Genomic DNA, 13,090 nt, shown 5'->3' with positions numbered 1-13,090 from the left:
CTAACATTAAACCCTATACTTCCAGTAACCCTTACCCAAACACTATATGTAGCCCTAATCTTCTCATTACTACTACTCTTAACACATATTAAGATTAGATTGGCAGTATTAGGTTATTATTTTTTTTAGTAATTGTTTTATTGGACTAGCATAAAAAGACAAGCTTTCAAGAGTTTTCCCTCTCACCTCACGTCTCAAGCAATACTATAATACATGATTAGATGGATAGATAGATAGATAGATAGATAGATAGAATGATGGATTCTTAGTCAGTCATCCACAGGCAAATCAGTCTCTCATTAAAGCAGAACATGCCATTTTAAGAAAAAAATAACATGGACATATACTAGAGTCTAAAAAGTGCATATTGCATCAAGGCAGTCATTAATTCTCTAAGTGCAGGTAGACATGTGAAATAATGTATAAAGTATGCATTGAATTCTTTATTGACACCTTGTGTGTGTTTGTTTATGCTACAAAAAAACTCTATTCTTTTACAAAATGAATACCTGCAAGTATTTCATTCTTTAACAAGTTAGTAATAAGTATTATATGAAATTTATATGAAAAATCCAGAGAATCACTGCGAGATTAGAATCCATCCTTGGTCTTATATGGCAGACTAATTTTACGAAACACCCATTATTAGCCACCTTTAACAATTATTGCAACTTATATACAATGCAATTCTATTTGGCAAAGATGTGTGTTCATACCAAGGTGTGAATACAGAAACATCTGAAATTTTCCTGCAATTTGCTTGGATTCAGTGGTTTTGAAGAACCCTTACTGAAATCAACTGTCCACAAATTAAAAAGCCAATCTAGGCATCTTCCTTCTCATGAGGTTCCTCATACAAGCAATCGTGTGAGCACTCTTGCTTCTCGGTAATAAACAGCCATGTAACTCTAGTTGGTTTGGTTGCTGGTGCAGTGTGCAAATAGAAGCTGTTAATTGTAGGGCCTTTTCTTTAAATGCCACAATGGGTTTATCCTATGATTTCCCCTGCCCCTCCTGCATATGTTTTGTGGATGCCCATAAACACAGCATGTTATTTTATATGCTGCCTGCTCTACAGAAACTCTGAACATTTAGTACAACACATCTTGCATAGTTACCAAGAGTTCTGTTTTTGACAGAACAGTCCCATGTTTTGGGGTCAGTTACAGCAAAAGTGGGCTCTGGTATGGTTACCACAATCTGTGCCTGGGTCCCTGCCAGCTTGCCGCTCCCCCTACACAAAAATACACACTTGCTATCACACACACATACTCAATATGACATTCAAACATACAGAAGCTACACACAAATACACTCCAGCATAAGAACGCCAACACTACACTCAAATACACCCCTGCATTCAAACAGCAACTCTACACACAAATACATCCCTGCATTCACACACACCTATGCCATAACAAAAAAAGTTCTCATATTCAAATGGACAGAGCACCATATACAGCTCTGCAAAAGGTGGGCAAATGGTAGATCCCCACCTGACAGTGCATCATGGGAGTTGACCAGCTATTGAAGAATCTACCTTTTAGTTACTCCTGCTTTGTAGAGGGGCCCCAAAACAGGCATTGCACTACTCTTCATTAGTTCTGCCACTAAATATATATGAATAATGAATTGTTGCAGTTAAGATATGGCCCTATCTACTGTAAACCCTACAGCCAGAAGTACAAATTAGCAGAGTGGAATGTATTGGGGGACAGAAAGTGGTTGTGGGAAGGGATGTTTTGGAGAGGTGTCGGAAAGACTGATACATGTGTAGTGCTGGCAAAAAAATGAAATGGAATATAGTCAAAAATTACACTCAGGGCACAAAATAAGAAACAGATGAAAATCCTGAAACTCGAAATTTGATAAATTGTGCCAAATATTCAACAGATTTCCCAAAAATTGGATGGAAAGTTTCAAAATCTATATTGGCAACTATGGACTTGTTATGCCAAAGACAAGCCCACTTCCATGGAATGGTGAATACCTATGATTCTGTGTGTAGAGGAGGATGAAATACACAGTTTACTGTCAAGACATTAATAGTATCAAAATAAATTAGGTCCAGGCACTCAGAATTGCTGCAGAATGGCAGGTTTATTGGAACAAAAAGTTCGACCTACACAAGCTTGATAAAGGCCTCTGTGTCGGCTGAAATATTGCAATCACACTATTTGTTCCAATAAACCTGCCATTTTGCAGCAATGCTGAGTGCCTGGACCTAATTTATTTCATATACTAAACTGGGTTTTGCCAACCCTGGCACTGATAAGCACCTGGATTCCTAAGTGTGAGTGTGGTATCCTCCGTTTGTGAATTACTACAATTAATAGTATCAAAAGCATTTTACAGACCCTGGAATAGTATAATCAATTCATGCACACTCTTGTTTCCTTATTATTTTTTCACAATGGGACCTAGTTTTTTTTTTTTATTATTTAGGAGCAATAGCTCTAATTTGATCTACTTTATATAGTGTTTATTTAGGCTGATGTAGTAAGGCATCTAAATTCTTGGTTTTTACAAATGTAGTAATGAAAAAGTGGTCTGGGCACACCTGGAGGTTTCTTTGATAGGCAGTCTTTATTTGGAGTGCAGAAAAAATACAACAAGTTTTGGCTCCCCTGAGTTGACAAAGGTTCAGGGTAGTTGAAACGTATTTTATTCTGCACTCCAAATAAATGGAGTACACTCTAAATTAATTTGGAGTGCAGAATAAAATACAACTGTTCGACTCCCTTGAGCTTTTGTGGACTCAGGGGAGCCGAATCAATTTTATTCTGCACTCCAAAAATAGACTGCCTATCAAAGAAACCTCCAGGTATGCCCAGACCACTTTTTCACTACTATGTTCTGTATGGGATAGTCCACCCTGTTTGGAGCACCATGCTGGAAGTATTCTCAGGATAATTGATGTGTGCAATATTCTCTAAATCTTTACAAAATATAGTTTTTACTGTTGTGACATAGTCATTTTCTATTAAAAGGGGTCTTCAACCCAGGCCTCAGTATATATTACAGTTTCAGACTTACATTTTACCTTAAAATGAGTGTGCTCTTTATAAGGCATATAGAGTATGCATACATTGCATAGAGTAGATAACTGTACACGCAGGCACTATCGGTAGCACATGGTATAGAATGCATAATGACATCTTGTACTGGAATAAAGCCAAGATATGCTTTATTGAAGTGGTTCCAGTTCCACTGCAACAGAATCAGACACCATACACTTTATTTATTACAGTTTCACTAGCATGTGGGTCTCTCAGTGCAAAGTAATTTTCCATAGAGCTCAGTTTGTCCTAAGTCTATTTCATAATAGCTTTCTATGTTGAGCTTATGTGCTCTTATCTGTGTATCTCAATGCTGATTTATATTCAGGTTTTAGAGGTGGCTCAAGAAAGAGGAAGGGCAACTCATTTTCCGTAATTAAAAATCTAAATCAGCTTTCCACTCAAGACAAGATTCAAATTACACTAATATGTAAAATATCTATACAAACAAAATATTCCAGATTAGATTTCCCTAGCTGACTAGTATGACAATGACTGTTTTTTGTCTGATTTCTACGTTGTCCTTATCTATATTATCCATTGTTCATTTCTATGTAGGTCTCTTCTTGTCCTTCTCTGCAAATCCGTTTGTGACTTTCCATGTGGCTCTCAAAGCACACTTCTCTACATAACTCATTGTGACTTTCTTTATGGATCTCAACATGACCTTCACTATACTTCTGGCCATGGCTTCCTATGGTGGGCCTCATTGTACCCTTCACTACCTATGTCCATATAGCTTCCTGTGGATCGCGTGGCTCTCCCCATGGCTTGTGATTTGAGTCTCAATGTCTCCTTCTACGTCTACTCATTATGGCTTTCTAGCAGGTTCCCACCATGTCCGTCTCTGTATATTTCATTATAGTTTTATATGTAGGCTTAATTATATTGTCTATAAATTGAATTACAGTTTTCTAAGTTGCCTTATATGTTTATGTGTATCTCATTACAGCTTTATACATGAAGCAGAGTGTGTTCCTCTCTGTGCATCCCATTATGGCTTTCTACATAGGTTTCACCATGTCATTTTGTAATTGGGCCTTGCTATTTATTTCTCTGTATATCTCATTATGGCTTTGTATGTGGACCTTAATAATGTTATTTTCTGTGTTACTCGTTATGGTTTGTGGATCTCACTATGTCCCTTTCTGTGTACATAATTATGACTTTCTGTGTGGCGATTGCCCTGTCAGTCTCTGTATTTTTCACGATGGAAGTCTATGTGGGCCTCAATGTCTCTTTCTCTGAATATCTCAGTATGACGTTGAGTGTGGAACTCAGCACGTCCTTTTCTATATAACCCATTATATCTTCCTAGATGGCTTTCAGTGGGATCTTCTACATATATGTTCATTGGGGGTTTCTCTTTGTGAATTTTGCCTGTTTTTCAGTCTATAACAACTAACAATCATATGGTCAGGACATGGCTGTCATTGTGTTCTTATGACCTCCTTTAAGTGCACCCAATAGGTAGGCAGTAAGATACCTGGTATTAAGGGCCAATATTTAATTTACTATAACATTATGTTCCTACTGCAGTACTTTATATAAAACCACTTCTTATTTACTTAACTTGATATTCAGAGATACGTACAAGAAAGCATGTTGCTTTATTTCCCACAGAATCAAACTGAGACTATTGTAGCCAAATTAAAGGCATTGTGGTTTTGTGATATGATCAATGTATCTAAAGACCAGAGTTGAGACCATTAAAAAGCATTTTAATATGACATTGTCAGATTTGGTGTACTTTATATCTAATCTCAAACTGACAGTTCTATAAAGCAGCACAGCTATGCTATTCATTTATCTGGCTCAAGAACACATTCACATTAGAAAATACTTGAAAATGATGTCTTGCACATGAAACATGAGTACTAACACTGCACCAAGAGCTATAACAGCATTTGACATGCTAAACATATTTGACCTTTTCTGAAGCAGGGACTGTGATTAGCTTGGTTTCTCATGGGAACCTGCATGAATGTCCTCTTCTAGATCGTGACTCAGCTTGTCAACACCAAATAATACAACTAATTCGTAATTACTTACAGCCCTGACTGTTACTAATGTCAAACTATTTTAATAGCAGTAAAAAGAAAAAAGAGAAAAATCAACATTTTATAACTTCACACATCAATGGAAAACTAATGTTAACTAGCGACCCATTAATCATTGTAACCCTTATCTGGCCAATTATTCAAGTGCATATTTTTTCAGACCTTGATTTATTGATAAACCATCACTTCAATTAGCCATGTGAATGTAAAGTAAGACAAATACATAAGACAAATGTGTTTTCTGTTGTTTTTATGTCATTTCAGCAACACTAGCTTAGTATAGTGCAGTATTAAAGGTATACTCCAAGCACCATAATATGTATGCTCATTGCATAGGTCATCAGATGAGTAGTTCCCTTGTGCCTATCTCCATTTTTTTCTGTACAGTATAACTGCTGTAATTGCAAATATTGCTGCAACTATGAGCCAACACTCAACCAATTGACATCACTCAACCTCTCCTGAAACTGTGATCAAAACAAAACACTAAGCCCTTAATGATTACTATCCTAGCAACCTACTTTTCTACCCTACCCTTACATTTTGGGACACTATACCCCACTCCCTCTAGCATGTAAGCTCATTGAGCAGTGTACGTTCAGTGTATGAACGTGTATGTTAGTCCACCCATTGTACAGCGCTACGGAACTTGTTGGCACTTTATAAATAATAATAATAATAATAATATTCACAGGTGAAGTTATTCTTCGCCCAGCCATACAGCTATGTGGACTCTCATGGCTTTATATGAGAGAGTCTGTACTGTGCATTAGTATTTTAATGCTTTATTTACACAATTCTGCAGATTAGCATTATTAGGCCTTGCTTGTTTTATTAAGCAGGGTAAGTTAACAGTTTTAAAAACATATATAAAAATAAATTATCAGCAGTCAAATGCACAACATTTTATAAAATGTGATTACATTTCAACTGAAAGATGTACAATACCTTTACAGACACTTTATAAAGTGGTACCAATAAAATGGAATTTAAGAAATGTGTCCAATTCTTTCAAGACACATTATACATTTTATTATTTTTAATTGTGTTTTTAAAATGTCTGTCTTGGGATGCAGTGAAAACAAAAGGGTGGATTGGATTATTATTTGGTAAACACTGCAGACATTTGGGGTATGCTAGAGATTTGTTTAATAATTCCAGGCACTCTATGTTGGCCCTATGACTAAAGTTTTAGTACCAATTCACACCATCCTCAACGGTAACAGGACAAGACAAGACAAGATAGGGGGAGTTCTCTATCACACATCAAGTGATCCACACTCATCAAGATATGTCAAGAGTGAAGGTTTGTGTAAATGTAAGATCAAATGCAGATGATATTCTGCTCACAATGTCTGCCTCCACCTTCCATGAATGTATACTCTCCTAAATACTCTTCATTATTTATTCTTCATAACAATATTACTTTACAGTAAATATAATGTTTCCAGGTTTGGTAGGATTTTTTATTTAGTTAAAATGCATACATTGACAACATTATTTATTTCACACTATCCCTGTTCCTCTAGGTCTGGGTTGCTCAAAAGGTAGATCTCCAGATATTGTAACACTACAACTCCCATGATGCTTTGCATGCCTTCAAAATTCTTTAGAATTACAATGCATCATGGAAGTTATAGTTTTAAAACATCTATGGATCTACCTTTTGGGCACCCCTGTCATACAATATTTCTGATAAAAGTCGTTTGATATTACAAACAGTTAGTTTTAAATTTATTTTGCGAGGAAAAAGTGCCCAGGTTTACAAATTACTCCTACATCATGCAAGACAATGAATTCTTTATTATAGATCAGCACAATGACTCAAATTACATGGCCCACAGTTGAACATATTATTTTTTACAAATGCACTCTCCCAGTGGTATTTAGACACATGTAGACTACTGCACATATTTTGGATGTGGATAACCAGGGTCTTATATGCATGTTTGGTGGACATGTACAATGAAAGTGACGCATACCATGTGGTTAAACATTTTTTGAGCCAATACATTTTGCTTTGCGCCCAATCCTTAAGCCAGACCCTTGGATTGCATTACTTTGCTGACCAGGAACATATAATAATGCATCATGCAGCTGTAAGTTATCAAATTCGCACAGAGGTCAGTATTTGTATGTCAAAGGCATGGAAGGGACCATTTACGACCATGCACCACATCCTCAATAAGATGTAGTATATATGTACAATCAAATAGGTTTCTACTGCTTTACATGATAATATGTAAGGCTGAATAAAGATATGGGATACATGTTACCAAAAGTACCCAGAAATTTCAACTAACCAGTTTATAGATCTTGTGAGCTCTTCAATCACTTTTTCTCTCTTGTATATCATTCTAATTGTTATTTTTTTTAATTTGATTTCCTTTATTTTAATGTAAAAATGGATGTGTCTTTTTATGCTTGTCTATACATGTGACCAATTTATTATCAGACTAAGTGAATATATGGTATTCTTTGGATATGGTTGTCATAGAATCTTTAGATGGCCATGAATCACTATTCGATTTACTTATTTTAAAGCACCAACATTAAATAGTATAGTAAACAAAATATTTAGTGAATTTACACTTACAGGGTTATTTACTAACGTGAGAATTCAAAGTACATTTTGAATTTAAGGCCAAAGTTGTCAATTTGGAAGAATAACTGACATTGGGAATGTTTTCATTTTGGCTATTTTTACCTTGTATTTTAAATTCACGTTGAATTCTCATGTTAATGAATACTCCCGTTAAACAATCCAGTGTGAATAGGCAAAAGGGCTTTTTGTTCCTACAGAGATGTCAGTTCTCCCTCATTTTAGGATTGCTGAGGCGTGTATATTCCTAGAAGACGTCATCAAAAACAGAGAATTGTGAGATATGTAGTGTAAAAGAAAGCTTGAATTCCCTAGATAGATAGATTGGTATATTGCAAAAAAGAAAGTTTTGTTGTTATAGCAAATATATTCTAAAAATTGCCATGTTATAACAGAGATAGTCGGATAAAAATGGACCTTACAATAATGGATAACCCCCAATATATGTCATTATATATATATATATATATATATATATATATATATATATATATATATATAATCCTTTAAAATAACTCTCCAAGGACCATCACCTATTACAAGTATCACTTGTATCACAAGTATCACTTGTTAGCTTGGCAAAGGCTTCTGTGAAGGTCGAAACGTTGCACATTCAGTTTTCTATATATCTGCCTTTTTGAAGAAACCTTGAGTGCCTGGACCTACTTTCTACTAATATCTACTAAATTGAGTTCTGCCAACCCGGTCTTTGATGCACCTGTTTTTTACTGTGAGAGTGCGGTATCCTTTATCTTTAAATCAACATGGTCTATTTACATAGACCAATAGTGTAGTCCTTTTAGTTGGTCCAATACACACCATAGAAATGTCCAGTTTAATCAATAAACCATGGCAGAGAACTCCTATCTGCATAACACTATTTTAGAAATCTTAAGCTTGGTCAATCCTTCACTGCATGCATTTCCTGTCTGACCCAACACCCTCCCAGACAGCCCATCTAATTTTATCTATATTTTTTTCAAAAATATTATCTAATCCATTCCCACTGCAAAAAATCTTGTCTATCCCTTAACTCATTGCATCCTCTGTGCTTCAAAACTCAATAAAACCTCCTGTTTGGTCCATAACCCATTTGAAGAAACCTTTCAGAACCATCACCCATTGTGGTCAACGCCTTGTCTGGACCATTATGTATTTTAAGAACTACCTATTTTGTTGATCACCCTTTACAGAAATCTTGTGTGTCCTTCATTATGCATTTCAGGAATCTTATGTTGAGACTATCATGCACTGGGAAAATTTCCTGCCTGCCTGCCTGCATGCTCCATCTATCAATGAGGAAACCTCTAAATGTGTTTTAGCATTTATTACAGTAACCTCCCTCCATTATTGTCATTTGGCATTGTAGAAACGTATGCAATCCACCACTCATAGAGGGCATTTTAAAAGTGATATACTTTGAAGCTCTGATTAATTTTTATTCCCCTCTCTTCGTCTTCACCTATTCAGAGCATCTTAAACTTTGTATATCCAACTTGATGTTTTATGTCTGTGTTTCTTTTTGTGTGTTTTATCATAATTTATCTTCTGTCATATGTTTGACCCACTCTGTCTATCTTATGTGCCTGGTACTATTATTTCGCCATCTGATAGATTTAATTATTTCATATATATCTATGGATTTATGTAGAGCATAAACAGAGCAAGCACCTGCAAGCATTAAACACCATAGTCTGCTTTCTAATGTTTACTTCAGACTGAATTTACGTATTTCCATAGCAACTGGGCATGCAGATGCTTTGCCGTAGCTGCACTTTGGTCTTGATGGTGGCCATGAAGATAGCATGTGGCAATGTTATCAAGGAAAAACTAACATAATCATGTGGTAAAGTTCTCAAATTGAAGCAAATCATCACAGAACACTTTCATACATACACAATTTCCGATGAAAGGTATGAACATAGCGTGGAAAGGAAATCAAGTGAGTTGTATGTGTAAAAGCTGACTTGTTCCTGGAAAAAAACAATGCATGTTTTTTCAAGTGTAAGTATTAATGAATGAAAGAAAACATGAATGAATCATGCTACAACAGATATGTAATAAAATTCTGAGCATTGTCTAGCCTTCTAAGTACAAACAGTCTGCAAACTCCTGGCACTCATGTAGATAACCATTCATTTGTGTTTATTTCTGGAAATTATGTTAATAGAGATTTTTACAGCTCTATGTCTGTTTTGAAGCTCTGTTTATGGCAACCGTAGGCCCTCACCATCTTTCCTAATAGCATTCAAATAGAAAAATGCAACTTGTGTGGATGGGAAGGAAATGTAACAAACATAAAACTTGCTATAATCCCTTAAGAAAGTGTTAATAGCTACATCTCTCTCTTTTTATTTCTCTTTAAACTACCATAATTTATTTATGCTAATACCCCCTTTGTCTCCAATCAGTTGCACATTGCCTCAGCCTTCAGCATATTTGAAGCCTCAGGATTGTCAAGAAACATAATGCATGGAAACTAATATTATTGCTTATTTTCAATATCACCTTAAAATAAAAGTCTGCTTCAGCAAATTCCAATATAATCTTCACAAGGCTCATCTGCTATGACACAAAATAGTTAGGGTATCCTAAACTATAAAATAACTGATATGATCATCACTAATAATTCAAATGAATGATACCTCAACAATTCACTAGAGTATTAATCCATATGGGAAATAGTTGCTGAATAACCTTTAGGCAACAGTGATCTAGCATATCATAAAAAGTGTGTCTGACCTGTTCATTAACAAGACCTATAGCTGATGAAAGGGTTATTTAGACTAAGAGAAAAAATATATATACAAACTTCTCTGCCAAGATAAAATAGTTTGTTATCAACCTCAGCAGCAGTTATTTAAACAGTCTGACTGTTTTTTTTGTTTTTTTTTTTAGCAAAATAGAATACAGCTTGTTGATCTAAGGAGAAATGCAATTAATTCTTTGGAGTCAAGAAAGATTTGGCCCTTTTTTGGGGCAATGGTGAAACATTCTCTAAGCAATGTTTTTTCGTGCCTTTTTTGAATTGGTAAAAGGTTGAACTTAGTAGGCTTGTGTTTCTTTTTTTAAGCCTATACCGTACAATGTGCATACATTATTGTTAAAAAAAAAAAGTAAACAATTGAGACAGTTCAGTTGTGATATTCTCTTTTAGAATTCGGGATATAATAGGTAAAGCACTGACAGTTTAATTAATTCCTCATCTCTGTCCAAATATGTCAGATATAGGTACTACCCTAGTAGGTACCATACCATCCTAAATCCCCCTTGTCATCTAATCAGAAAATCAAAGTCCAATCATCTATATTGAAGTATTAAACTCTAGGCAGAAAATTATCTCTTCCAAAAATCTCAAACTAGGATATCTAATCTGATAATTGGTGGGGATACTTGATTTCATATCTAACATGAATAGTGAACTATAAAATGTAGCATTTGCGAAAGGGATAGGTCCAATGTAAAATATTCTAACATTCAAACAAAACTAATCTAAATTTTTATTTACAAGTTACTTTTGCCAAATAGCTAGTGCAGGAATGGCTGGTGTTTGGACTATGAATATCCCATGATGCTCAGCTAGCCCAAAAAGTTGTTTCATCGTGATGAAAAATGTAATTTCCAATCCTCTGTAATGTCAAGTTGAGTCACTGCTACGACAGTACAGCATAACTGTCACCAATTATGTTGTATACAGCAGTTTATTGTATGTCTAGCATTAAAGAAAGACTCATAGCGCTATAATCACAGTGCCCAGTCGTTTTTCCATAATGCAAGTACAATTTTGTTTCCACTCCATCAGGTTCCTACCACTGCAATGCCAAATCCTCTTCACAGGAACCACAGATTAGAAAGCCCAGTATGTAGTGACATATATAGGTTGTAGCCACCTGATTAATAGAGCTACTCAAAGCCTTATTCATTAAAGAATAGTCATGCATCATGATCCTTTGCTGCTCTGTATAGGGTTTATGAGAGAATGGTAGGATGGCTATTAAGAGCGATGGCATGTCCAAGATTGGCTCAGTTGTATACTAAATGATGTTTGTTTATTATCTCTGATGCATGAGTAAAACTTAGATATTTTTATATAAGAGGTATTAAAAGATCGTAATTTATTAGTGATGTCGCGAACATAAAATTTTCGGTTCGCAAACGGCGAACGCGAATATCCGCAAATGTTTGCGAACGGGCGAACCCGACGAACCGCCATAGACTTCAATAGGCAGGCAAATTTTAAAACCCACAGGGACTCTTTCTGGCCACAATAGTGATGGAAAAGTTGTTTCAAGGGGACTAACACCTGGACTGTGGCATGTATCTCTGTATTACACACAGTATCTCTATATTACACTCAGCATCGCTGTATTACACACAGTATCCCTGTATTACACTCAGTATCTATATATAACACACATTATCCCTGTATTACACTCAGTATCTCTGTATTACACACTGTATCCCTGTATTACACACTGTATCCCTGTATTACACTCAGTATCTCTATATTACACACAGTATCCCTGTATTACACACAGTATCCCTGTATTACACTCAGTATCCCTGTATTACACTCAGTATCTCTGTATTACACACAGTATCCCTGTATTACACTCAGTATCTCTGTATTACACACAGTATCCCTGTATTACACTCAGTATCTCTGTATTACACACTTTATCCCTGTATTACACTCAGTATCTCTATATTACACACTGTATCCCTGTATTACACTCAGTATCTCTATATTACACACAGTATCCCTGTATTACACTCAGTATCTCATATTACACACAATATCCCTGTATTACACTCAGTATCTCTGTATTACACACTGTATTACACTCAGTATCTCTGTATTACACACAGTATCTCTATATTACACACAGTATCCATGTATTACACTCAGTATCTCTATATTACACACAGTATCCCTGTATTACACTCAGTATCTCTATATTACACACAATATCTCTATATTACACTCAGTACCTCTATATTACACACAGTATCCCTGTATTACACTCAGTATCTCTATATTACACACAGTATCCCTGTATTACACTCAGTATCTCTATATTACACACAGTATCCCTGTATTACACTCAGTATATCTATATTACACACAGTATCCCTGTATTACACTCAGTATCTCTATATTACACACAGTATCCCTGTATTACACTCAGTATCTCTATATTACACACAGTATCCCTGTATTACACTCAGTATCTCTGTATTGCACACAGTATCCCTGTATTACACTCAGTATCTCTGTATTACACACTGTATCCTTGTATTACACACTGTATCCCTGTATTACACTCAGTATCTCTGTATTACACACAGTATCTCTATATTACACACCG

At 35.5% G+C, this 13,090-nt stretch overlaps 1 protein-coding gene across 6 annotated transcripts in view; it reads right to left on the bottom strand.

The window, feature by feature from the left end:
- Positions 1-13,090, bottom strand: part of NTF3 (neurotrophin 3) — a 72,039-nt gene that overhangs the window by 36,385 nt on the left and 22,564 nt on the right. The window lies entirely within an intron of this gene.

Source organism: Pelobates fuscus, chromosome 3 (assembly GCF_036172605.1).
Source record: "Pelobates fuscus isolate aPelFus1 chromosome 3, aPelFus1.pri, whole genome shotgun sequence".
NCBI lineage: Eukaryota > Metazoa > Chordata > Amphibia > Anura > Pelobatidae > Pelobates > Pelobates fuscus.
This window is presented reverse-complemented; position numbering and strand designations above follow the sequence as displayed.